The sequence below is a fragment of the Dendrobates tinctorius genome, unplaced genomic scaffold, assembly GCF_039654945.1.
Source record: "Dendrobates tinctorius isolate UK_male_01 unplaced genomic scaffold, ASM3965494v1 ptg000213l, whole genome shotgun sequence".
Taxonomy (NCBI): domain Eukaryota; kingdom Metazoa; phylum Chordata; class Amphibia; order Anura; family Dendrobatidae; genus Dendrobates; species Dendrobates tinctorius.
In genome coordinates, this window is record NW_027361880.1 from 6,191,691 (window position 1) to 6,219,043 (window position 27,353).

The 27,353-nt window shown below is 42.2% G+C and overlaps 1 pseudogene; it reads right to left on the reverse strand.

The window, feature by feature from the left end:
- Positions 1-3,369: 3,369 nt before the first annotated feature.
- LOC141058578 (pseudouridylate synthase 1 homolog) lies at positions 3,370-4,691 on the reverse strand (annotated as a pseudogene).
- Between the last annotated feature and the right edge of the window lie 22,662 nt (positions 4,692-27,353).

The window sequence follows — 27,353 nt, forward strand, 5'->3', positions numbered from 1 at the left end:
CCCAAAAGTAATTATCTCAGTAAATTAGAATACTTTATAACACCAGCTTGAAAAATGATTTTAAAATCCGAAATGTTGACCTACTGAAATGTATGTTCAGTAAATGCACTCAAAACTTGGTCGGGGCTCCTTTTGCATCGATTATGTCTAGGTTCTTTTTTTTATCTAAGTGGTAAAAAATAAAAATCCAAATTTAGTAAAAAAGGAAAAAAAAACGTGCAAAAAGCACTTTACAAAATTATATCGTATCTGTTCATTTAGTCATAAGGGTGTCCTTCATGTCGTTCAGTCACATTTGTCACTGCCCACGCAATTTGAATGACGTTATCGGGGTGGCGCCAACGTCACTCAAATCCACTTTGAAATCCCGCGCTTATGCATTGTGGAGCTGCAGATGCTCCATTACAATCGGCTCCCCACGTGAGCGTACTGAAGCTGTGTGTAGTACTCAGCTTCACTGACTGTGTACTCACACACCAACAGTCAATAAAGCTGGGTACTACACGCAGCTTCAGTGTGCACGCGTTGGGAGCCAATAGTCAAAGAGCCTGCTCAGCTCCCCAATCGACAGTGCGCAAGTGCGGCTCCCCAATACACACTGCGCAAGCGCTGGATATCAAAGCGAATTCGAGTGACGTTGGCGCAACCCCAAGAACATCTTTCCTGGACCGGCGACAATCGTGACTGAACGAAATGAGGCACCCCCCTATGAATAAATGAGCAGCTACACTCCAACTAAATAAAAAGTGCTTTTTGTACATGATTACATCACCATTTTTAATGAAAAAAAATGGCATTTTAAGTTATGGCATTTTGAATAACAGGTCATTGACACGGATACATATTGTAGATCATATTGTAGATTTTAGGGCTTGTATGTTGTGCCAAAAATATTGAACTTTAAATGAGTCTTATGACTGATTTCTCACACGTGTAATAATAATGTGTGAACTTTTTTGAGATGGCAAATTAGCGTGCCTAATCAATCAGTACGTGATACTTTTTTTCCCCATCTTTTACAACATGACATAGTAACATAGTTATTAAGGTTAACGGAAGACTTTAAATTCATCTAGTTCAACCCATGTCCTATCTTAACTTGCCCTAACATGAGCTCTAGTACTAAGCAAGTGACCCCGACAACTTTAATCACTAAGGGAAAGTCATGTAGTCAAACTGAGAGTCAGTGACACATTTTCAAGTCCTATGACAAAATGTTCAATTTTCCCAAAGAAGGGGGGTCTGGGAACAAGGTTTATTCAAGCTTCTTAGCCAAGAAAGTGCAGAACAGTGAATAAAACACAAAGCCGAAATGGTAAAATAATTCATTTATTAAAAAGGAAAGCATAAAAAGATATTTCATCCGATACAGCTCCTATTGTGATACGAGTGGGCAGTCCTGTGTAAGGGTACAGCAAGGTTGTCCTGTAGGATGCAAGTTACAAATTGCAGATGAACTAGGCACATGGATTTACAATCAGATGGTAGGAGAGCTTACATTAATGGTTGATTTCTCCAGCCTAGAGATTACAAACAGCTCTCTAAATGATAAATCCAGTACCTGGATCACCTCTTTTTAAGTGAAGTAGTCCCCTTCATTAAATAAAAACAACATATACCCATCTCCCAGACCAGCGCCATTCCAGTTATAGCAACACTGGGTCTGCCAGTCTTTTGAGCCCTGCTGTCAATCCGCAGTACTACTTAATTTAAATAGGGGTTGTCCAGCTAGAGGACAACCCCTGTAAGTCATAAATCAAAATGTACCCCATTTTGTATGAGACCACTTATGCCCAAGGCACGGCACAGAGAAATCCTCTGACCTCTGGAAGGCCATTACTTGGCTGAGGCTATGAACCCATCATGCCCTGCTCAGTCCTTACTGGCATTTACGCTTCTGTTATGCCAACTCTCACCTAACTTACCAGATCGATATGGAATGTGTTATCAGACATTCCTTCTGATTATCCACAGGTATAAACCTTTCATGAAAGGAAAAAAAAACAAAACAAAATAAAACCGAGCAATATCCTGAAAGAGGATCACGGTTTATACACCTCGGGCCCCAATTAAATTGCTAGTCATTACTGTGCCCAGTATTACACAAAGTGCCTCCTGTAAGACGTCTCCAACTTGTGGAATGATGTAGCGTTAGATATGACGAACCATCAGTCAGAGCCTCCATTGTCATCACTGTGCACCGCTGCTTCCACCTAAAGTAAAATGTTACAGAATTAGCAAAAAAAAGCCTAAACAACGGAAAGATTAAATCTAATGTGTAAATACATGCAGTGCGTCATTCATCCTGGAAATATATGAATGAAGTGACCACTAGGTATTGCAATTCCCTTTGCCATTAGGATGTGTCTAATGGGCAGTCTGACACCAAGGCAAAGTGGGCATGAGCAGATAAAAAGAAATCATCTGAGAGTCATCTCTATTCTCATCCTTTGCCTTCCATATGGCAGCCATCTTTATACAACAGCAGATATTAACCCAAATACAGTTTCATATGTTAAACAATTACAATATATCTGTAAAAATTGGACGCTATCTGGTGGATCCGTGTGGGATCCGATTTGTTTGCACAAGCATAGACTTGAATAGACACGTCTCATCCCGTCATAAGAGAAAAACTATTGCATGCAGCGATTTTCTTCCTGTTCACAGATCAGTTCTGTAAAAAAAACCTGGCACATCTGAACAGCCCTATCGAATAACATTGGTCCGAGTGCTGTCTTTATTTTCACGGACAAAATTTGAACTGAAAATACGATCTTGTGAACATGGCCTAACAATAAAGGATGGACAGTGTCAGATTGTGTAATGAGAGCACCTAAAAGACAATGGGAGAATACCATTATATACCGTTTTCTAACTAAAATATTTCAATGCAAGACTGACTGTCAAATTGTATATCTAAAACATCATATCAGAAGTGCAAAACATGCGGAATAAGGTATCTGAATGTATGCAGATGAACTAGAGGGGTAGTAGAAAAGGCGGAGGGTAGTAGAAAAGGCGGAGGGTAGAAGAAAAGGCAGAGGGTAGAAGAAAAGGCAGAGGGTTGTAGAAAAGACGGAGGGTAGTAGAAAAGGCGGAGAGTAGTAGAAAAGGCGGAGGGTAGTAGAAAAGGCGGAGGGTAGCAGAAAAGGCGGAGGGTAGTAGAAATAATTATTACATTTGCAGCTGTACAAGATTCTCAAAACAGCAGCAGAACCAACATCTTGTAGGAAACCTCTCATACTGAAGATGCCGTCTGATTTGCCATACATCTGTTATAGAGCAAAGCAGACTGATATACGGGCGTCTATGGAGAATCCAGTAGAACTTGCAATTTATTCTTTGAAATCTCTACTCATTCAGGACTTATGCCCCCATTAGATGAGACGATCTAAGCCATAAAGACACGGACTTACCTGTTCACGGGTATGCGGACCATGTCAAGAAGGGCATTGTGACAATATGAGTGAGGAAGCAGTGTCTGATGATGAAAATAGTGACTATTGACCTGACACGCTTATTCAGTGATGAAGTAGGTCTTAAAATGCACTGTGTATTAATTCTATAATTTCTAGAAATGTAGATGTCATTGATGACGCCATGACTCATGACCTCGCCTGTCCATGTAGTTAGTATAAAACTTTGTATAAAAATTGTTATATGAAAATATATGGTATACAAAATGCAAACTCTTCTGTAACCTAAAGCTACAGCTTTGAAATAGGGAAATATTCGTTATTTTTAGTGCGATGGCTGTCATCGTCTTATGACGTCATAGTTAGGACCTTTGTGGTGATCAATTTTTGGAAAACTTTTAATATGTTGTTCCCCACATATAATAGTAATAAAAAAAATCATAAAACGCTTTCTTGGAATTTGTTCCGGGTCAAACCGTATTTTGACTGGACTAGGGGTCCTAATTTGACAGCCATTTCTGCACGCGCTTTCACCCTTATTAATATATTTATAAAAATGATTTACCTTATGGTTGACCATATTCTGCCCCTGAGACGTTGCATCGTAGTCATGAATGGGTAAAGTGGCTAGCCAGCTTGTCATGGACTTTTCTTCAATTTCAGTCTGAATAATTGTGGGATAGATATGTGCTTACTTAAATGCCTCAATTTTTTCCTCCTCATCTGCCCAGCCCAATGACTCATGAAGGCCGTCATTCCCAAAACGCTGATTATACTTCTCAAAGTGGACCCTCTCTAGTACCAGCCCCAGGCCTGGAGCTTTGGGTATGTCAACTTTTTCCTCTCTGATGGAGCATATCCTTTCACCACAATAACAAGTCCAATCATCTTGCGTATCTGATGCATCATGAAGCTCTGTCCTTTCATCTTAAGCACGGCCAGCTCCAGGCCGCCCTGCAGGAAAGGAGGCTCACAATTCATCTCCATGATATAACGTTTACCACTGGGGTCCCAAGGTCCTGTCTGTGATGTGAAATAATGGAAATTGTGTGTCCCTTTGTAGAGCGCAAGCAGTTCATTCACTTTATCTAAAGTTTCTTGGCCAAGCCGGAAGCTTTCCTCCTGCAGATCGTGGTCCTTATGAGCAAAGGCAAAAGTAGGTAATGTGTAGAAATAGGTAGGGGCATCACATGAGTTCTTGGAGTTAAACCGTCCCATTAAAAATGCTGCTTAAACATGCGTTTGCATGCGTTTTTGCATGCATTTGGCAATGCGGATGATATGCTGCAGACCCAAATGCAAATGTGAACCTAGCCTTAAACAGTTTCAAACACAACAGTCATAAGTAACAACGCTAACAATAATATGATGATTAAAGCAAAATAAAACAACCCTGCTCATGAGAGCTTACAATCTACAATGAGGTGGGGGAGATACAAAGTACAGGTGTGTATTTACAGTGATGTATTTACAATGAAGGACCAGCCATCTTGAGGGGGTGAGGGATAGATAGAGATAGTGAATGGGCTACACACGCACACTTTGACATAAAATTACTTTGAATAGGGAATGTGATAGGCTGCTCTGAGCAAATGTGTTTTGAGGGAGCGCCTAAAACTGTGCAAGTTGTGGCTGGTCCTAATGTCTTGGGGTAAAGCATTCCAGAGGATGGCGCAACGCAGAAGAAGTCTTGGAGTCGGGAGTGGGCGGTACGGATTCGTGCAGAAGTTAGTCGAAAGTCGTTTGCAGAGCGCAGCAATCGGTTAGGCCGATAGAGAGAAATGAGGGAGAATATGTAAGGGGGTGCCGCACTGTAGAGAGTTTTGTGGGTGAGAACAAGTACTTTGAATTGAATCCTGTAGTGAATGGGCAGCCAGTGTAACGACTGGCAAAGAGTGGATGCGTCCGAGTACCGATAGGCCAGATGGATTAAAGATGGAGTGAAGGGGGGAAAGTTGAGTGAGGGGGAGGCCAATTAATAGACCATTACAATAGTCCAGGCAGGAGTGGATCAGGGTGACAGTGAGGGTTTTTGTTGTTTCCATGTTGAGAAAAGGGTGGATTCTAGAGATGTTCTTTAGGTGTAAGCGGCAAGAGCGGGCAAGAGATTGTATATGGGAGGTGAAGGAGGGATTGGTGTCAAACATAACTCCCAGACAGCGCGCCTGCTGCCAGGGTGTTATTATGGTGCCATCCACGGAGAGGGAAATGTCAGATTTAGAGAGGTTAGTAGACGGCGGGAGCAGAAAAAGTTCAGTTTTGGAAAGGCTGAGTTTCAGATAGAGAGCGAACATGATGTTGGAGACTGTGGACAGACAGTCACTGGTGTTCTGTAGTACAGCGTAAGGTCAGGAGAAGACATGTATAGTTGTGTTTAGTTGTGTGTCATCAGCATAAAGATGGTACTGAAAGCCAAATCTGCTGATAGTCTGTTGGGGCCGTGTAGAGAGAAGAGAAAGGGACCAAGGACTGAGCACTGAGGTACCCCAACAGTGAGAGGAAGAGGAGATGAAGTGGAGCCAGCGAACAGAACACTGAAGGAGCGGTCCGAAAGATAGGAAGAGAACCAGGAGAGAGCAGTGTTCTTGGAGCCTAGAGAGTAGGAGGTGGTGGTCAACAGTGTGGAAAGCTGCAGAAAGTTCGAGAAGAATGAGAAGAGAGTGGTCACCGTTACGTTTTGCTGTCAGAAGGTAATTGGTCACTTTAATGAGTGCAGTTTCTGTCGACTGCAGGGGGCGGAAGCCGGACTGTAAAGGGTCTAGGAAGGAGGGAATGGAGAGGTAAAGGGTAAGGCAGGAGTAGACCAAGCGCTCCAAGAGTTTAGAGATGAAGGGGAGATTGGAGACTGGTCTGTAGTTGTTTGTGAAGGAAGGGTTGAGAGTGGGTTTCTTTAATAATGGAGTAATGATAGAGTGTTTGAAGGAGGAGGGGAAAATGCCCAAGGCGAGGGAGAGATTAAAGATTGTAGTTAGGTGAGTTGTGACGACTGGAGAGAGAGACTGGAGGAGATATGAGGGAATGGGGTCAGAAGTACATGTAGTCAGGCGAGAAGAAGAGAGGAGCCTGGAGACTTCTTCTTCTGTGATGGGATCTTATGTGGAGAGTGAGCCAGTTGAAATGCAGGGAGGGATGGGAGTCACTGCCCCTGGGTCTGGGAGCGTATTTCCTGACGGATATTATCTATTTTCTCTATGAAGTGGGAGGCCAGGTCATCAACACAAATATCTGTGATAGGGGCTTGTGCTTTCGGCCTGAGGAGGGAGTGAAAGGTGTCAAAAAGTTTCTTGGGGTTGTTGGATAGTGAGGAGATTAGGGTGGTGAAGTAGGTCTGTTTGGCAAGGTGAAGGGCAGAATTATAGGTTCTTAACATAAATTTGAAGTGGATGAAGTCTTATGGTGCAAGTTTTCCTCCATAAGCGTTCAGCACACCTAGAGCATCGCTGGAGAAATCGGGTTTGCAATGTGAGCCAGGGCTGTTTTACTCTGTGCTTGGTGGTTCTGAGGGTGGGGGAGCTACTTGGTCAAGGGTGTTTCTAAGAGTGCTGTTGTAGTGATGTACAGTCAGATTAGGACAGGAAAAAGAGAAGATTGGGGACAATGATGAGTGTAGGGAGTCTGCAAGTGTATGAGGGTTAATGGCTTGTAGATTTCTGAATGCGTGGTAGGTAGGAGTGTGCTGGGGTGGGAGAGGATTTATGAGCATGAAGGAGAGAATGTTGTGGTCAGAGAGGGGAAGCGGTGAGTTATCTGGGTAGGAGATTGAACAGAGCCGGACAAAGACCAGGTCAAGATTGTTACTGTCTTTGTGTGTTTCAGAGGTTGAGAGTTGTGAGAGGCCGAGAGAAGTGGTTAGTGATAGAATCTGGGATGCAGATGTGGAAGTGGGGCTGTTAATGGGGATGTTGAAGTCTCCCAGGATAAGGGTTGGGAGCACTGGGACATGAAGTGTGGCAGCCAGGTAGAGAAATGGTCAAGGAAGTGGGTGGGTGAGTCTGGGGTTCCGGTATATGACCGCTACTCTGAGGGAGAGGGGATGGAAAAGCCTGATGGTGTGGACCTCAAAAGAAGGGAATGAGAGTGATGGAACTGGGCGGATGACCTGGAAGGTGAATTATGGGGTTAGGCGTATGCCAACTCCACCACCAGGTCTGTTTGTGGGTCACGGGGAATTGGGAGAATTGTAAGCGACCATGGGAAATGGCAGCAGGGGAGACAGTGTCAGAATCCTGAATCCAGGTTTCAGTGAGGGCCAACACATTAAGAGAGTTGTTCAGTAAGTAATTGTTTGTTACATACAGACCGTGGATTCCAGAGGGCACAATTAAAAGAAGGAGATGAAGGAGTGCAACTAATATTAATAAGGATTGTAAGGTTTCGATGTGAGGTGGGGTAGTGAAATGTCACCTGAAATCAGTAGGAGTAGGAAGATAAAGAGAGAGATTTTATTGGAATTGTAAGAAGTTTTTTTGTGCAATGTGGTAGGGCAAGATGGGCTGAGGTTTTTCAGGAAGGTGAGAAGTGCATGGGAGCTGTACATGGGAGAGGGAAGTATAGAGAGGTGGATGTGTATGAGTCGTGATGGAGGGGGGATGGGACGGTGAATGTGGATGGCAAGGGTACACAGGAGGATATAAATAAAGCACATGGATAAAAGGGAGTGCAAAGTGTGGGATACCTGACTCCTGCCGTGACTAAATGCAATGGAGTAACTGCTTTTTCTTGATGCTTAGCTTCTGTGATGCTTTGTTTATGGGATGCGTGCAACCCCACACATGCGTGCTCCCTTTAGAATGTTTCTAAATATATAGCCCACACTACAGGGTCAGCAGCGATGTATTGTGGGAGCTGGTTTGGGATAATTTGGCAGGTTAGATGATCAAAGACATTGGGCTTGGCTACATCTATACACTATAGCAATTTCCACCAGATAACATCATGTTCCCTTATTCTGACTTTGAGTTTTCTTGAAGTAAGGACTATGTACATCAACCTGCAAGGACACAAGGCCAGGTAAATGACAATTTCTATTTCACATGTTATATGATGGATGATATCATAGTTTTTCTTTCCATCACTTGAACTAAATTCCATTCTCCTCTCCATGTTGGGACAAGCAATGCATTTGTGGCATGGAAAGAAACCCCATTTAGAGACTTTTGTACCAAAAAAGTCTTATCACCTTCATAATGGCTTTTTACCAGATGAGTCTTGAGATTTTGTTTGTAATATATTTCTTTATTGAAGAATAAACAAAGTAATCAATACAGGGCAGGAGAGTAATACAACTTTGGGGGTCAGACTCCTAGTTGTCAGCTTCAAATCTATTAAAGTTTTATTAACCTCTGCCCAAAAGTCTTTCAGAAGAGGGCAGTTCCAGAAAATATGTGACATATTCCCCACTCCCGAATTGCATCTCCAACACAATTTTGACTCTACTAATCCAAGGTGGTGAAGGAACTCCGGTGTTCTGTACCATCTCGTAAGAATTTTATATGCATTTTCTTGTAATAAGGTGCATTTAGAAAAGCCCTTCGAGTTTGCTACAGTTTTATGAGTATCTAAGTCGTTTAGTGATATACCTAGTTCTTTTTCCCACGAGAGCAAGAAAACCGGTTTCACCGTGCTGGAGGGGGAAATTATGTTTTTGTAGATTCTGGAAAGTAGTTTAGGAGTAGGCGTGGGGAGCTTAGTCAAAAGTTCGATCCACGACCATTTTCTTGTCCCTGTGTACTTAATATTGAATTATTTCAAGGTTTCAATAATATGTGCTTTTTGTAAAAAGTTTTCTGGGTGAGTGAGGGATTCTGTAGGCCAGATTTCTGACATAGAGATGTTGCCTAAGTTTAATTGGGAAATTGCTTGGTATGGCAATTGGTGCCATATATTAAAAACGTCAGTGTAATTAGGATTAAGGAGATAGGGGATGATAGTGGTAGGCATTATCGTAGAAGGTTTATCTGTAGTAGAGAGGTTTTTGCTACTCTCTTCTTTAATGTTTAGAGTAGTTAGCGGAATTGGGTCAAGATTCAGGTGTGCGGGGGGGGTGCTAAGTCATTCCAGATGTATTGGAGCGTATTTCTCTCCAGGAGTAGAAGTTCCAAATTGGTGTGAGAAGGGGATTGTAGATTAATGCAAGCTTTAGCTATCTAGCAATGTGGATGGCTTTATGGTAGGCCTCAAAATCCGGGAAGTTTAAGCCCCCTGAGAGTTTCGGTAGAGATAATAGCCTATGAGATAGTCTAGGTTTTTTGAATCTCCAAACATACTGTGAGATGAGTCTCTTGATAGTTATGAAGAATACCTTGGGAAGCGCAATAGGCACCATGGTCATGGCATACAATATTTTAGGGGAAATATAAGTTTTGACGACATTTACTCTTCCCATCCAGGAGAGATAGGGGTGATCATAGGACTTTAACTGCCTCTCAATTATTTTAGTTAGAATGACAAAGGTTTCCCTATAAAGATCTGAAGGGTTTTTGGTAAGGAGGATCCCCAAATATTTTATATAACTTATGGGCCATTTGAAAGGGGTGGTCTCCTTTAAGAAGGCTATTTCTTCAGCTGGGGCTGATATGTTCAGAGATTCTGATTTGTCCCAATTGATTTTAAAGTCTGATAACTCACTAAATCTGTTTAAAGGGCCTGTCACACTAAGCGATATCGCTAGCAATATCGCTATAACATCACTGGTTTTTGTGACGTTATAGCGATATTGCTATGTCTGATACTTACCTCCGACCGCTCCCCCGCTGGTTATCGCTGATCGCGCGAGAAAGTCCTGGACCGTTTCTCGTCGTCAGCTTCCTGCTGGGCTTCCTGCTGTGACGACGAGCGACGCGTGAACGCGGGCGGGAGGATGTCAGGATCGCCTCGTCTGACAGGTAAGTAGCGACCCCCAACCCCTGCAATGTCGCTGGTGAGATCTGCCTGTGTGGCAGCTCACTAGTGACCACTTAGCGATGTACCAGCGATCCTGACCACGTCATATCGCTGGTCGGGATCGCTGGTGCATCGCTGAGTGTGACAGTACCTTAACAATGCAATTAGATTATGTGTTGCTGCCTTGGGTTCAGTAAAAGGAGGATCAGTAAATCGTCTGCAAATGCAGCGCATTTTTGCTCGGAATGCTTGATGTTTAATCCCTTGATATCTGGGTTTTGCCGGATAGCCTGGATTAGTGTTTCTATTACTAATATGAAAAGGGTGGGTGAGAGGGGGCAGCCTTGCCGCGTGCCGTTTCGTATGTTAAAAGATTGAGAATAAATTCCGTTGAGTTTTATCTTTGCCGAGGGGGCTGAGTATAAAGAGAATATTGCTCTAACGAAGTTGTTGGGGAACTCAAATTTTTCAAGAGTCTTTTCCATGTAGTGCCAGTTAACGTGGTCGAATGCTTTTTCGGCGTCAGTTGAAAGGAGGGCCAATGGAGTTTTGGTTTTTAGGGCGTAGTTAATAGAATGAAGAACCCTAGCTGTGTTATCTTTTTCCTCCCTCCCTTTAACAAATCCCGCCTGGTCGGGGTGAATTAGGACAGGCAGAAGGCGACTCATTCTAGCAGCTAGGAATTTTTGCCCAAAGCTTAACATCCGTGTTTAACAGGGATATGGGGCGGTAACTACCACAGAGCTGAGGGACTTTACCCTCCTGTGGTATGATGGTAATGAAAGCTTCCTGCGTTTGTTTGGGTAGTGGAGTACCTTTTAGTAGCTCATTAAACAAATTAGATAAGTGTGGGGATAAAATTTCTGAGAACTTTTTGTAATATATAATCGGAAGTCCGTCAGGCCCTGGAGATTTGCCGTTAGGGATCGATCTAAGGGTGTCAAGGATCTCTTGTGACGTGATTGGGGCTAGTAGCGTTTCCTTGTCCGTAGGTTTAAGTTTTGGTAGATTAAGTGAGGAAAGGAAAGTTAAGATTTTGTTTTCAGCCACTAAAGGGTCGAGCATTGAGGGAGGTCTTGTTAGATTGTAGAGGTTTTCATAAAACCGTTGGAAAGCTTGTGCTATGTCTGTAGTATTAGAGACTGTTTGAGAGTTACCAGTTTTGATTTTCCGTATGAATGTTTGATCTATATGTTTTTTTAAAAGCGAGGAAGTAAGCTTGCTACCTTTGTTGCCATGGATATAAAATTTCTGCTTGCACCTCAAGTAGGTGTTGGCAGTGCGGATGTTTAGCATGTCCTTTAGTTTGTTCCTTAAGTCTTTCAAAAGAATCTTGGACCTGGGCCGCGAGGGATTTTTTATGAATAGTTTCAAGAGTGTTAATTTGATGGATCAAGGATAATATTTCTTTGTCTCTATTTTTTTTTGTGTAAGAGCTAAGAGCAATGAACTCTCCTCTAATCACCGCCTTATGAGCTTCCCATAACATGGGCTGCGGTGTATCTGGGTGAATATTTTCTTTAAAAAATAATTCCAGGGCTTTTTTTATTCTTTCAAGGTTTTTATCATTATCGAGAAGGGTCTCATTCAGCCTCCACGCCCCCATGGCTTTGGAAAGCGAGGTGATGGTAATGTCTAAATATATTGGTGCGTGGTCGGAGATTGTAATGGGTCCTATGTGAGTTTTATTTACCAAGGGGAGAGTGTGATGTTGGACGAACAGGTAGTCTAGTCTTTGGTATGAGTTGTGAGGAGGGGAGAAAAAGGTGTAATCTTTTGTCTCTGGGTTATTGGTTCTCCAGGGTTCTATGAGGTTTAGGGAGTTTAAAGAGGTAATTATCTTCCTGATCGCTCTTTGAGAAACGTTTTTAGAGCTCGATGACGAGTCTAGAAAGGGATTTAAGGCGATGTTCAGATCCCCCCCACCACAAGGATTCCTTCTTTAAATAATGCCAACATGTCCAGGTTTTTAGCCAGCCAGAGGTCCTGATGTTTGTTGGAGGCATAAAGGGTGTAAAGGGTCACCATTGTGTTGGCCAATAAGCCTTTTACCATTATGTATCTGCCTTCTGGATCCGAGAGCGAGTCCTTCCATTGGAAAGGAAGGTTCTTGGATAAGGCTATGCTGGCCCCTTTAGAAGCAGAGGAACTATTGTTATTAAACCATGTCGGGAAAGGTGAACGAGAAGTGTCTGGGGAACGACCTATTTTAAAGTGGTCTCCTGGAGGAAGGCAATTTTTGTGTTATTTTTCTTGAGTAACGAAATGATTTGGCTTCTCTTGGATGGGGCATTTATGCCCTTCACATTGAAAGAGGCTATTGTCAGTCCACCTGAAGCATAGTGGTTAGCCATAGGGTGAGCGTAAGCGTGAAAATGGGGGTAGTAGGCCTAGATTGTACCAATGCAGAAACATCAAAAAACAGTACGAACAACAAATGAACAACATGTCAACTGTTATCAACATAATAGATCTTGTCTGCAGCAGGGGGGGGACCCAACGTCGAGTTGAATGCAGACAAGACAGTCCATAAGGAAATAGCAATAGCGTCCAGTGGTGATTCCTTAAATAACAGGAGAGTCAGGGGCAAAGACTACGTAACGGTGCGAGAAACGCAGTTGACCTAAGGGAGAAAAAGGTTAATAGAAGGAGAGGGCCCGCTTGGCCAAGAGGGAGTAGCAATGCTACTCAAAGCCTGAGCAAGGTGGGATAAGCTCGTCGATCCCCTCCAGGCGTTGGTGCTGAGGGCTCCACGGGCACCGCAGAAAATAAAACATCAATCAGCAGAACATCTTTGTCCCTGTTTCTTGGTTCTGGGAGAGCCCAGCTTCTTCTGCGTGGACCACGTCCCTGCTTTCTGTAGCTGTGGGAAAGTAAAATTCGCCTCCAGCGGCATCCAGGAGGGGACCTCCACTGGAGGGATCTGTAGCAGGTCCTAGGCCTTATGGAGATTTTCAGGTGAGCGGATAGCTATCTGTCTCCCATCTTTTATAATTGCAATTTCAAAAGGGAACAGCCATCTGTAGGGGAGCTTGTGCGATCTCAAAGTGTCCAGCAGAGATTTCATCAGCCTTCTCTTGGCCAGCGTCGAGGGGGATATATCTTGAAATATCTGGAAAGGGGCGTTGTCGTACATTAGAGGGGCCATTTCTCTAGCCTTAGCCAGTATAGCATTTGTGTCTACAAAGCTGAGAAGCCCACAGATAATGTCCCTTGGTGGGTCTTGTGGTTTTGGCTTTGGTTTTTTAATGCTCTGTGTACTCTCTCTATGACTATTTTGTCTGCCCTGTCCTGGCCTACCAGAGACGAAAAGATTTCCTTTGTAACTTTTTCAAGAGCTTCACTGGCAAAACTCTCAGAGATTTCTTTTATTCTTAAATTCTTCCTTCTGATTCTGTTTTCCTTGTCTTCAATTGCCAGACGGGTAGTGTTTAGTTGCTTTTGGTGGTGGGAGACTTGCTCACGCAGCGTTTCTGAGAACTCTGTCAGGTCAGTTTGGGCGGATTCAAGCATCTCCACTCTTCCTCCTATGTGTTTTAGGTCAGATCTGATTCCAGATATCTCCTGCAGCAGAGGCTTCATAGCTTGGGCCAGTAATTTCTTTAAGAAGGACCTGGAGATGGGGGCGCTGTCTGAAGGTCGAGATTCGCAGTCAGAGCTATCTTCATCTGAGTCTGAAGACTCGGAGCGCGGTTGTTCCATCTCCTGGTTTAAAGTTTTTTTCAGTGCTGGTTGTGGGATAGAAGATTTTTTCTTTAGGTATTTATCAAGTTCTCCTTGTGCATTGGCTTTGCCACTATCAGGGAGTGCTTTAACACACTCCTTATTTGTTTTGACCTTGGCGGATTATGAGCGTGAATTACGTAAAATCACCACTGGAACATGAGAAAAGTTTACTGAAGCATTTTCGGTTTTGGTATGGTAATTTTTGTTGAGGAGGCAGTTAATTCATCCCTTATTAATAAAAAGTGTTGGCAAGGGAGAGGTTAATGGCGATGGAGAAACAGCCAAAAAAAAATAAATGGGAACGGGTAGAAGGGAAAAATAGGAAGGTAAAACGCAGTTGCGTTGATTCGCCACTAGATGGGGCAGTTTCCCTGTATATCAGCCTTAAAATGCACGTGGCAAAAAAAAATGGCATCTAGTCTGTTTAAAACAGTGAGAGATTTCGGTGCTTGCACAATTTTAATAGCCGGAAGAAACTGTTACCCTCACCTTGGTGCCAATTGTGGGGATAGCGGCTAAATAAAGATATTTATGGGAGTCTAAGATGGGTCCCAGTGCTGGAGGCCAGTCTCCTGTATAGTAATGAGAGTTGCCTCAAGGGTTACCTGTGTGAGGGGTCTCTAGACTCTCTCCCCTTGTTCCCCCTGCTAAGGTCTGGCGCTCCTGGTTTCCTATTCACAGTAGGGAGAGGGGGGGAACGGCGGCCGTCACCCCAGATAAGAGCAGAGGACTCATCACGCCAGAGGGGGAGAGGTTATGTCTCGTCGGACTTCCAGGTCCTTAGCGTCTGCTCCAGCCGCCCTGTCAGCTCTGCCTCTCCTGTCACAGACCGCTTTGGTGCCGGGCCATTTCCTACCCTTCGCGCGGGGCTCCAGACGGCCGCCCACCAGTCTCTACGAGTCGCCGCCTTGCTCAGCGCGGGGGCTCCCAAGGACGTCCGGATGCACCAGGCCCTCCAACTGTCAGGTGGATCTCGTCGCGGCGGTCTCCTTTACCTCTGCTTCCCGGGGGTTCCCGCCGGCTGCAGGCTCTGCCGGTTCTACCACCTCTCTATATCTTCGTACCGGAGGGGGAGGTCTTTCCTGCTCGCTGCCTCTCTTCCTGACAGGCTTCAGCAAGCGCGTCTGCTCTGCGGCCTGCACTGCTTCTCCTCCCGCCCTAGGCCTCACTCTCTGCAGCCGTCTAGGTATCAGGCAAACGGGCCTCTCCGGGCCCCATTTCAATGTAAGTGTCTCTTAGAGTTCCTCCAGATGCAATTGAGGTGCTTGTAGGGTTTATATACGGCTGATTTAGTTGTTTTTTGTGACTGAGGTCCGGGAGCTCAGCCACCATATGTCTTCTCCCAGTCGTGCCTAGGCCACGCCCCCCTATCCTTGAGATTTTTTGATCTTCTATAGGTGATTGAAAACGTCTATGTGACATATCCTTTGAGTGCGGGGTCTGAGGAAAGTAAAGACCAGTACTTGTCCAGTGCATCGCTCATCATTTCCCAGTTGACGTTATATTGGCAGCCCTCCCCTGTACATAATAAAATAATAAAGGGGGGGGTCTCATGGCAACAGAGACCCTGAATAAATCCAATTTTTATCTATACTACTTGTATTATACGGTCTGTCGGGTCGAGGTCAGTCTGAGGTCATTATGTTAACTGGGGTTATCCACAAGCAGTTCAAACTAGTTTTGACCATTTTTCTGGTGCCCTTTTTGAAGGCTGCCTATTGGCTAATTTGTGAATTGGCAGGATGTTTTAAGATATATAAAGCCCTGTTCTAGCTGGTTTTTCCTTATTCCGTTTTGGATGAAGAAAAGAAGATCCCACCCTCCCTCCCTATTTTATTTTCTATGTTCTGTCGTGATGTTTATTTGTGTGAAAATTGCCCAGGCTATGGGCAGATTGGTTCTTGGTGGTTGAATTCTGGTCTATTTTGTGAGCTAATTTATTTAAGTATTATATTATTTAATTTAAGTAACCCTAAATAAATATCACAGCCATTTCTTCCAAGGATTGTGTTGTGTTTTTCTTTGCATGAATGGGTTTTGTGTTGCCATGTGAAATGAAATGAACCTGTTGATTGTCTTCTAGTTTTGGATTTCAGAAGGTCTAATCTGGGTGTATCTCTTGCCCTATTAAAGGCTTTACAAATAGTCCTTCTGCTGTATCCCCTCTCCCTGAATCTATTGAATAATTCTCTGGATTGTTCCATGAAAGTCTTTTTGTCTGAACAATTCCTTCGAAGTCTAAGAAATTTGCCTATATGGATATTATTGATTAGAGGTTGGGGATGTGATGATTTTGCACACAGAAGAAAATCGAATGTAGTCTCCTTTCTGAATACCTTAGTTTGTAGGGTGTTCTTCACATTTTTGTAGATGGACAGATCTAGGAAGTCCATTCTGGATTGACTATAGCTACTGGTCAGCTTAATATTCAGGCTATTTTCATTTAGATCCTGTATAAATGTCAGGAGTTCCGCCTGTGATCTCTGCCAGATGAAAAATACATTGTCAAAAAAGCGCAACCAAAGGTGAACTTTATCAATAATCTTTTTGGGATTGAAAAGAAAGATGTCCCATCGCCCCAGGAACAGGTTTGCATAGGAGGGCGCCACCCCATGGCTGTACCCTGTAGCTGCAGGAAGAAGGACACCTTAAAAGTAAAGAAATTGAGTGTTAAAACATATTCCAATGAATCCATAAGAAAGCAAATTAATTCTCTATCATGTGTGCTCACAGAAAGAAAATATCTTACCCCTTGTAAGCCATCTTCATGTTTGATGCATATATATATACGGCTTCGACATCTAAGCATACCAACCCCATATCTTCCTCCATATTTATGTTATCTATTTTTTGAAGAACGCCTGTTGAATCCATAAAGAATAAGGGCAAACCCTCTACTAGTAGATGGAATCAAAATACCTGTATTAAACTTAATCATGTTTACACACAGAATGTTGATGTAATGTTTTATACAAATATTGTCAAAGCTATGTATATCCATTCATCTATTTATTTGTAAATCGATTGTTAACCGCTTTTTGTCTTTGCTGGGTTTTTCCCTTTTGCTATTTATGTTTTAATAATTTGTATAATAAAGATTGAATCATTTTAATATTTATACTTTTGTATCTGGGTAGTTCAATTAGTGTTGGTTTTCTATCGTTCTTTAGGAACTCCCATATAAATTTCTTTCACCCCACTTTGTGGAACCTCTTCGAAATAGAGCCCTGATACTCCATTACCCATGTGCTCTCTGCAACCCTGCCTGTGGGCAGTTTGAGAATGGATGGCTGAGAGTGCCTCCAGTTCCTTCACTTTGTCTTCCACTGGTTTCCCTCTTCATCAAACAAACAAGAAAATAAAAAGAGTACAATTCCTAAAATATTCAAGAGTAGTTGCCTGCTTTGAACATTAATTTTCTAAAGGGAAACATTTCGGGCCCCTTAGGCAAGAGCATTGGGGAGGTGTCCCAAGGCAAAGGGGTTGGGACTGGCAGTAGCAAGACTCGCTGTGGATCGCCAGCTGTATCCAGAATTAAACTACATGCTTTTTATCTGTGGCTGCTTGTATGCTACTGGAGGTGAAATTTTTGAGCTGAGGGGGAAACGTGAAAAAACAGATTCTTTGGGGGTACTCGGACTCATGCTCTGTGGGTGAAATTTGTTATTAGCTTCTGTGTCTTAAATGTATAAACATGCTCTGTGGGTCAAATTTATTATCAGCTTTTGTGGGGAAATATGTAAACATGCTATGTGGGTGAAATTTTTAACTGTACTGCCGATAGCAAGCCCTGCTGATGACCGCTAGCTCGATCCAAGATCATACTACCAGCTTTTTATTGGCAGCATTTGTAACATATGCTACTGGAGCAGACATTTTGAGCTGTGGGGGTGCTGTACCCATTGTATGGGTGTGAAACTTGTGATCAGCTTTCTTAGGGAAATGTGAAAAGATCTTTTGTTGGTGAAATTTACTTAAATCTTATGTGGTGGTATTGTTCACCCATGCTTTGAGGCTGAAATTTTTAAACTTCTTCTGTGGGGGTATTGTGCACCATGATCTGTGGCTGAATTTTGTAATAATCTTATGTGATACAGGCGTGGTTGCCTGCTTTGAAGAGTAAATTTTTCATGGTAAACTTTTCTGGATTCAGGACCTACTATGTTTTCCACAGATGCATTTGTATTACACACAGTACAAGTGAATACAGCCAACTCCTTCGTGATGTCATGGAGGTATGGACCCCATTCTAGGATGTGATTGGTCCAGGTGGATCCAATCGCATCCGACTCTGGGTGTGACGTCGCTGAGGGGGTGTGGTTATGGTTTTAAATGTCCGTCGTCCGGTCGGCGCCACTGACTATAACTTTTGATTGGGATACACGTGGTACATGCTCCTTTTAGTGAAGTTATACACCGAACAAGCCACTCTAGGGATGTCAGCGAACAATGCCAGCATGAGTTTAGGGATGGCGTTAAACTATTAGAATTCCGGTTTCTCCGGAGAGGAGGTTAGCTTGCTAACACGCTGACAGTGTGATTGTTATGTGCTATGGCAGGATCTGTATGTACCATCAGTAGCGTCTAATAATGAGCTTTGCTATGATTTGTTAGGGAACAAGTGCAATATCATGATGGAGACTGGGGATGTGTGTAATCATGCTGTCTGGGTGATCCGTATAAGCACTATGAACATTGAATGCTATGTAGTGGGCTATTTTGAGAGGGAGTGTAGTAAAGGACACGCGGTAGGCACTTCTGACTCACAGCTCCTATACACAGTTAGTGGACTAGTCTTTTATAAAAACGAACATAGTGTATCTTCGTTTATTATACTTTAATGATTAAATTTTCAAAGCAAATTAACCTCAGTAAGGTCAAACAACTTCACTTGTATTAACCAGGGACCCTTACAACAATTTATAGATATAGATATGCATAAAAACTAAACCTTTAATGAAGCCTAAATAGTAGACCATACAACCACACAAATAAACAAACAACCGTGTCACCAATTCTGCCCTACTATGGGGTCCTGATATTAAAGCTGCCTAACAAGAGATTGGCGCCCACGTTCCACGGCGGCTGTACCCTAAAACTCCTAAATGGCCCTGAATATGTGCCACAAATAGTCAATCAATTATTCAGAAAAGGAGTGTACAGGGGTTGCCAAGTAGGTAGCTGAGTCAGCAACAATAGAAAAAGTGCAAAAATAGTGCAAAGAAGACAAGACAAAAAGTGACAAGTGCATTTAGAGTATCTCACTATTTGTCCCCTGTATCTGAATACCTTCCTATCAGTGGAGGTTGGCACCCTACTGGTCAGCGGAATGGCGCCCCCGCTCCACGACGGCTTACCCTGGGAATACCCTGATATAACCTTAGATACAACACCGGGTAGAAAAACCATACATACAGAAGGACAAGTGATCCCTATTACATCAATATAAAAAACATTGTTGATAACAAATAGAGGGATAATCAGATTTTGATGCAGGATAGGCAAAACCTCAATGCGTTTCTCCCAACAGGATCATCAGGAGGTAGATAGATTGATAGATGCTATGTGGAAGAATGACCAAACTCCCCCCATATATATAGCCATGACAGCCAATAAACGACGCCCACTTCCTGTATACCATAGAGGTCCCAGATACTGAGTGTCACAATGGATTCAAAGCAATATAATCAGGACAAACCTCATACTTCAGGATATACACCGGCTTGTGCTCTGTCAACCACAATGAACCCCTCGTGGTTGGCCACTTCATTTGTCATTCAATCTCATTCTGAGATAACCAATGTGATAACGCCGCCACTCCCTTAGTATCAGGCGTGCGTTCAACCTCACACACACCTGCACATCAGATGACATCATTCATGGCAGACCGAGTCTCACATTAAACAATCCAATGTCATCGCTCCTCCAGGCACAGCCGTGCGCGCCGCACCACACACACCTGTGCGTCATCTGATACCGTTCACCACCACCACAATGGGCCGGCGTGCGTTCCATAAGCAGCGATGTAATAGGTGGGCGTGCGTTCCACAGGGCTTACCGATACTTCCTGCTGTAAGTGGCGCATGTGCAGTGTGGAGGAGGGGACAACGCAAGGCAGCGCCTGAGCTTCCTGCAACTGTCATATTGCGCATGCCCCGGACTGTGCAGTGACATCACACAATGGGCGTCATGTTAATTTCCCTTGATGAACAGATTCCTTCTCCCAGCTAGGAGGCTACATGTAGGGGACAACAAGGTGAACCGTGCTACACAATATAGCGCAGAACAGCAAGCATATCTCACTGCCTGCATGTTCAAGCCCCAATAAAACCACATCCAGTAAGCAAGCGATATTAAATATTAAGTAGACCTATGTCAATCATAAATGAAGATGATGATATAAATATATATATATACACTATAGATAAACAAATCGCCGCTATCAAGTATAACATTATCCTTAAGATATCAGTATATGCCCCATCAAACTTCATATTTTATGTTTATAAACTAGTGAAGGAAGGTGGGTAAAGGGAAGGGGGTGATTTAAACATTAATATCATTAAAGGTATAAATTGGTACCCAAAAGACTATTTAAATATAGATATCGCAGAATAATTTGTACATCCCACCACAGTGGGAAATATCTGGTCTAACATGACGTAGCCCAAAGACACACTGACACCTATAAAAAACAAGCATAGGATAAGCTCTCATTCAGGCCATTTGGCGCCATGGACTCCAACCGATGAATCCAGGTGCATTCTCTCTGCAACAGTAACTATATTATTAAACAATCCAATGTCATCGCTCCTCCAGGCACAGCCGTGCGCGCTGCACCACACACACCTGTGCGTCATCTGATACCGTCCATATTATTATATATTATTATACTTTAATGATTAACCAATAGGGGAGCTATTCCTGAGTTAATGGGATTTTCCGAATCTGAGTTTAGCCTATAAAGAGTCTAGTGGCTGTTCAGGATTAATAGGTGAAGTGTTTTTAGGGGTGTATTGTGACTCCCCTAAAAACTCCCCTGCGCGCCCCTTAGAAACCCGATGTGCACCTTGGTTACCAGCTCCTGCTCGCTGGTCGCTGGTCTCCCGCCTCTCACACGCAGCGATGCGTGCTGGCCAGCGGGAGACCAGCGACCCCAAAAATGTCCAGACGTTTCAACAGAGATCAGCGATACCCGGCAGGGGGGCCGCTCGCTGATAGATGTCACAAAACTTGTGACTCAGCAGCGATCTCGCTAGCGAGATCGCTGTGTGTGACGGGGGCTTTAGGCTAATGCCAAGTGAGTAAGGGAGAGCAGCCATCAAGCCGGGGTGCCATTATCATAAAAAAAAAGCTGAAACATGCTGTCTGGAAAAGGCAACCATCAACCACGAGACAACTGGAGCAGTTTGCTATTGCGGCGTGGGCCAAAATACCTGTCGAGAGGTGCAGAAGTCTCATTGACAGTTACAGGAATCGTTTGATTGCAGTGATTGCCTCAAAAGATTGTGCAACAAAAGATTTAGTTAAGGGTACCATCATTTCTGACAGGCCTATTTCATGAGCTTTATTTAAAATATTCTGTGGAAGCATGGTTGAAAAGCAATGTCTGACTTTCATTTGTTAATTTTCATAGATTTTTGATTTATTATTACTTTTGTCAGATTCAAATTATTTCTGTGACCATTGTGGGTTTTTCTGTCTTTAAACGAGGGGTACCCACAATTTTGACCACGTGTGTATATACTAGGATGGGTGACATTTTACCATTAAGGGGCCTAGGATGAGGGACATGTACAGTATACAAGGACGTATATACCTGGAGGGGCCTAGGATCGGGGACATTAGTACAGGATGGGAGACATGACTACATAGTAATTGCAGGGGAGGATCCAGGTCCACATTTTGCATCAGGGCCCATCGGACTCTAGTTACGCTACTAGATAACAAATAAGTTTTAGTTTAATACTGTAACCTTTCCCTTTGAGATTAAATCATTTATTGTACCTAGGATCAATTTAAAGTATTTATTCACAACCCAATATGAAGCATTATCAAGAATATAGAGTAAATGGGGCAGAAAAATCATTTTAACTTGAACCGCTCTTAAAGAAAAAGGAAGAGGCAATCGCTTCAAAACATTCATTTTTTGTTTATTTTGTGCACCATAGGATCAAGATTTAATTTCCAATATTGTAAAGGAGAAGAAGAAATAGAAATCCCAAGATGTGAAAATTCGTTTCATGTAATTTCCATTTCCAGGAGTCCATAGACAGCACATAATGGACATTAACCTCTGTGTTTAACCACCGGAAACCAGAGACACAATAATCAGCAATGCACATGTTACATTAAATAATCCAATTAACATGACCATAAACACCCTGAACAACAGGAATTAGGAGCATGTGTTTGCAGCAAATAATTATTTTGATTGAGTGGGAAAATAGTGCTATCTACAGATTCTAGGAGATGAAATTTCCGTTTCCCTAACCACTTATTTGTGTCATACTACCCCATACTCTTTGCAACGACTCATTCAATTTATAGGGTGAAAACTGGAGTATAAGAAGCTAGACAAAATTTAATACCTCTAAGAGTATGTGCCCACGATCAGTAAACGCTGCGAGTTGAGCGCTGCGTACTTGAGCAGCATCCAACTCGCAGCATCCAGCTGTTACAGCATAGTGGATACCATGGTCACTATGTGTCCAGAGGTGTCCGCGGCTCAACCGTGGATACAAACATGCGGCGCGTCTAATATAATAAGAGAGGACACTATGTAATAAGGAGCAGTGCTATGCACACCAAGACAGGACACTACGTAATAAGGAACATCGCTATACATGACAATAGAGGACACTGTAAAAAGGGACCACACTATATATAACAAATGAATACAGTATACTTCCATCATCTCTCTGCAAGTAAAACTGCATTCACACTGAAATGTAATCGTAAATACTCATTATATGATAATCTAGCAGTGTAAACAGGCTGCCAATCACCCAATATTTTTTTAATATGTTTGTCCACGTATGGATCCTTGGTGCACCAGCAGTAATCCTCCAAATACTATGTGGCTGATTCAACAAAGCTTCTACACACGTGTTCAAATTTGTTGGTACCCCTCTATAATAACAGAGAACCCACAATGGTCACAGAAATAGCTTGAATCTGACAAAAGTAGTAATAAATCAAAAATATATGAAAATGAACAAATGAAAGTCAGGCATTGCTTTTCAACCATGCTTCCACAGAATTTAAAATAAAATAAAACTCATGAAATAAGCCTGGACAGAAATGATGGTACCCCTGAAAATAATGTGATAAGAGGGACATGTTAAATCAAGGTGTGTCTACTAATTAGCATCTACTCACCCCCCAATTGAAGAAGCTTACGCAAAACGCGCGTCGGGGAACCTCTGCCACTAACAGGTCAGGTATCTTTTTTTAGCTGCCATGCCTATTTAATATATTGGTCTCTCACTGCATTATTGGTTGGGCTTTTTCCACATGAAAACACGCTTACCATGGCTGGATATGACTGAGTTTAATTTAATTAAGGATACTATTTTACTCCTAGGTAACTTATACATAACCTTGTCGGCACTTATCTGCCTCTTTGGCCACAAGAGATATATTTATATATATTTTGGCACTTTGCACATAGCACTTTAAGATTTATATTTCTGATAGCCAATTCTCAGCCTGTTAATTTTTGCCCTTATGCAGCAGTTTAGAGAACATTCAGCATGAAATTCACACAAGATATACATTTCTGACAGTTTTTCTTTAATTAGCCTTTTTTTTGGCAATAAAAATTTTTTTTATACATTGTTCTACAAGATTTGGGAATAATTTTATTAAACCTTACATTTGTGAGTGGTGCATAGGTGTCAAAAATAAGCCGCATGATGTCATTATCAGTGTGTATTTTTTGCAGACATATATCCTGTGCACAATACTAGTGTTATTTTTCCCTGAATTGTCTATTGTGATACCTCTTGTTGGTGGTTATATTGTGCACCGTCTATCTCTATATTTTGTGTGACTTATACAATGAGTATTTATTTTATATGTGACCAAATAAATGTTGGTTTTAACCAAATTTGAAAGTCTGTTATAAAATTGTGGCATATACTGCCTCTGTTTTTGCTTGAAGTGTAATTAGCATCACAGGTGTCTACAATCTTGGAATCAGTGAGTGGGCCTGTATAGAGGGCTACAGATACTCACTGTGCTGTTTGGTGACATGGTGTGTATCATACTCAACATGGACCAGAGGAAGCGAAGGAAAGAGTTGTCTCAGGAGATTAGAAAGAAAAGTATAGACAAATATGTTAAAGGTAAAAGTGATAAGGCTATCTCCATGCAGCTTGATGTTCCTGTGAATACAGTTGCTCATATTATTCATAAATTTAATCTCCATGGGACTGTAGCCAACCTCCCTGGACGTGGCCGCAGGAGGAAAATTGATGACAAATCAAAGAGACGGATAATATGAATGGTAACAAAAGAGCCCAAAAAAACTTCTAAACAGATTAAAGGTGAACTTCAAGCTCAAGGAATAGCAGTGTCAGATCGCATCATCCGTCATTGTATGAGCCAAAGTGGACTTCATGGGAGAAGACCAAGGAGGACAACATTGTTAAAAAAAAATAAAAAAGCCTAACTGGAATTTGCCAAAATACATGTTGACAAGCCACAAAGCTTCTGGGAGAATGTCCTATGGACAGACGAGACAAAAATTGAACTTTTTGGCATGGCAAATCAGCTCTTTGTTCACAGATGGAAAAATGAAGCATATCAAGAAAAGAACACTGTCGCTACTGTGAAACATGGAGGAGGCTCTGTTATGTTCCGGGGCTGCTTTGCTTCATCTGGCACAGGTTGTCTAGAATCTGTGCAGGGTACAATCAAATCTCAAGACTATCAAGGGATTCTAGAGAGAAATATGCTGCACAGTGTCAGAAAGCTTGGTCTCAGTCGCAGGTCATGGGTTTTGCAACAGGATAAAAACCCAAAACACACAACTAAAAGCACCCAAGAATGGCTAAGAGGAAAACATTGGACTATTCTGAAGTGGCCTTCTATGACTCCTGACCTAAATCCTATCGAGCATCCTTGGAAAGAGCTGAAACATGCCATCTGGAAAAGGCAACCTTCAACCACGAGACAACTGAAGCAGTTTACTCTTGAAGAGTGGGCCAAAATAACTGTTGAGAGGTGCAGAAGTCTCAATGACAATTACAGGGATCGATTGCAATGATTGCCTCAAAAGGTTGTGCAACAAAATATTTAGTTAAGGGTATCATCATTTCTGTCCAGGCCTATTTAATGAGTTTTATTTATTTTTTTTTAATTCTGTGGAAGCATGTTTGAAAAGCAATGTCTGACTTTCATTTGTTAATTTTCATAGATTTTTGATTTATTATTACTTTTGTCAGATTCAAATTATTTCTGTGACCATTGTGGGTTTTTCCGTCATTAAATGAGGGGTACCAACAATTTTGACCACGTGTGTATGTCAGAAAACTGGCATAATAGCTTTGAAAAGTCACAAAACATTTTGCATCTTTTGGTATTTTTACCCCAGTTTGACTCTACTCCACTAATTTTGGCAGAGCTGCGGTGGGACTGGACGTGGCCATGTCCTCCCCTCTAATACATTGGAAATGATGGTGGTTTGTACACCAGAATTCTGGTGTAGCACAAAGACGCCTATACCACTTAGAAGAGGCACCAAAGTATGCCTCTTTTTGAATTTGGCGCCATCTATTTAAAGTGAATCTGTCAGCAGGATTGTGCTCAGAAAACTACAGACACTGTCAGGTTGGTACTGTTATACTGTTTAAAATGATCCCTTGGTTGATGTTTAATTTTATTTGTAGTTTTCAGTTAATGAGATTATCGTGCTCCGGGGCGGCTTGTGGAGGGGCTTTATGTGGTGCTCTGCTTATATATTCATCTGTATGGGCTTATGACTGAATGGGCTGCCTCCGATTTTACATAATGTACATAATATTGTTGATATTGTTGACAATGCATATAACATTTTTTGCTATTGTGAGGCTTAGTAAAAAAAATTTATATCCAGAAAAATAGCACCGGCTGCAGCGGCGCCTTTGTTTTGAAGGAAAAAGAAATTTGGCGCATGCGCAGTAGCATCTGTTGACAATCGATAGATGTTATTGCACATGCATCACCATCAGCGCTGTTTTTCTCTAGGAAAAAAATTTGGCTGCAGCAAAATGGCACCGATGGCAGCGCTTTCGTAGTAGCATCTGTTGCTAAGACATAGATGCTACTGCACATATTTCTTGTTTACATGCTATAGCGCTAAAGAGTGCTGCTTTATTTGTTTGATTATATATGAGTTGGCTGCTCTTAGTAATAAACTTTTCAGACCTAATTTATGTTTGGATGTGATGGTCAGTCTTTTGATATTTGTGTGCATTAGCCTTCTGACTGAGGCATTTTTAATTATGGCAGGATCTTACCCCTCCACAAAGATATAGACTTCAGTCTAAGAGAGGATTCACATTAGGTTCCCATAGAGATGTAGACTTCAGTGTAAGAGAGGATTGGCATTAGGTCCTGGCAACAAGAATTGCCTTATCGTGGCTGCCAGGTACACACAAATTGGCCAATTTAAGCGCTAAGCATTCTCAATTTTTCATATTTCTAGTGCAGTAATACAATTCAATTTTCATATTTCATGTTTGCATGCTATAGCGCTACAGAGTGCTGCTTTATTTGTTTGACTGAGGGATCATTGACCTGTCAGCAGTCTGCATTATAAATACCTAAGCAGAGCACTACATAAAGATAAAGACCCCCCACTCCCACAGGCCACCCCGGAGCTCGAGCATATCATTAACTCATCAACTCAAAACTAAAAATAAAGATTAAACAACAACCACAAGACAGATTTCATCAACCAAGGTATAATTTAATCAATATAATGGCGCTGACCTGACAGTGTCTGTAGGTTACTGTGCACAATCCTGCTGACAGGTTCTCTTTCAGCAAGACAGAAATCAGAGAAAAACAGGGAAGTTTTTACCAATAATATGCAAATATTTTATTTCAATTAATATAAGGCAATAGTGCAACAAGAGTATACACAGGGACAACAATACAAGTAAAAGCCGCAAAAAAATGTCATGATATAGTGTAAACATAATATATATCTATTGCACAAAAGGAGGATTTACAAATGGGCATAAAAAGAATGTTCCAAATACTATAAAAGCCAAATGCCAATCAACAATGTAAGGAGCAAAAAATGCTTCCCTAAAAGGTATCACACATCCCCTGGAT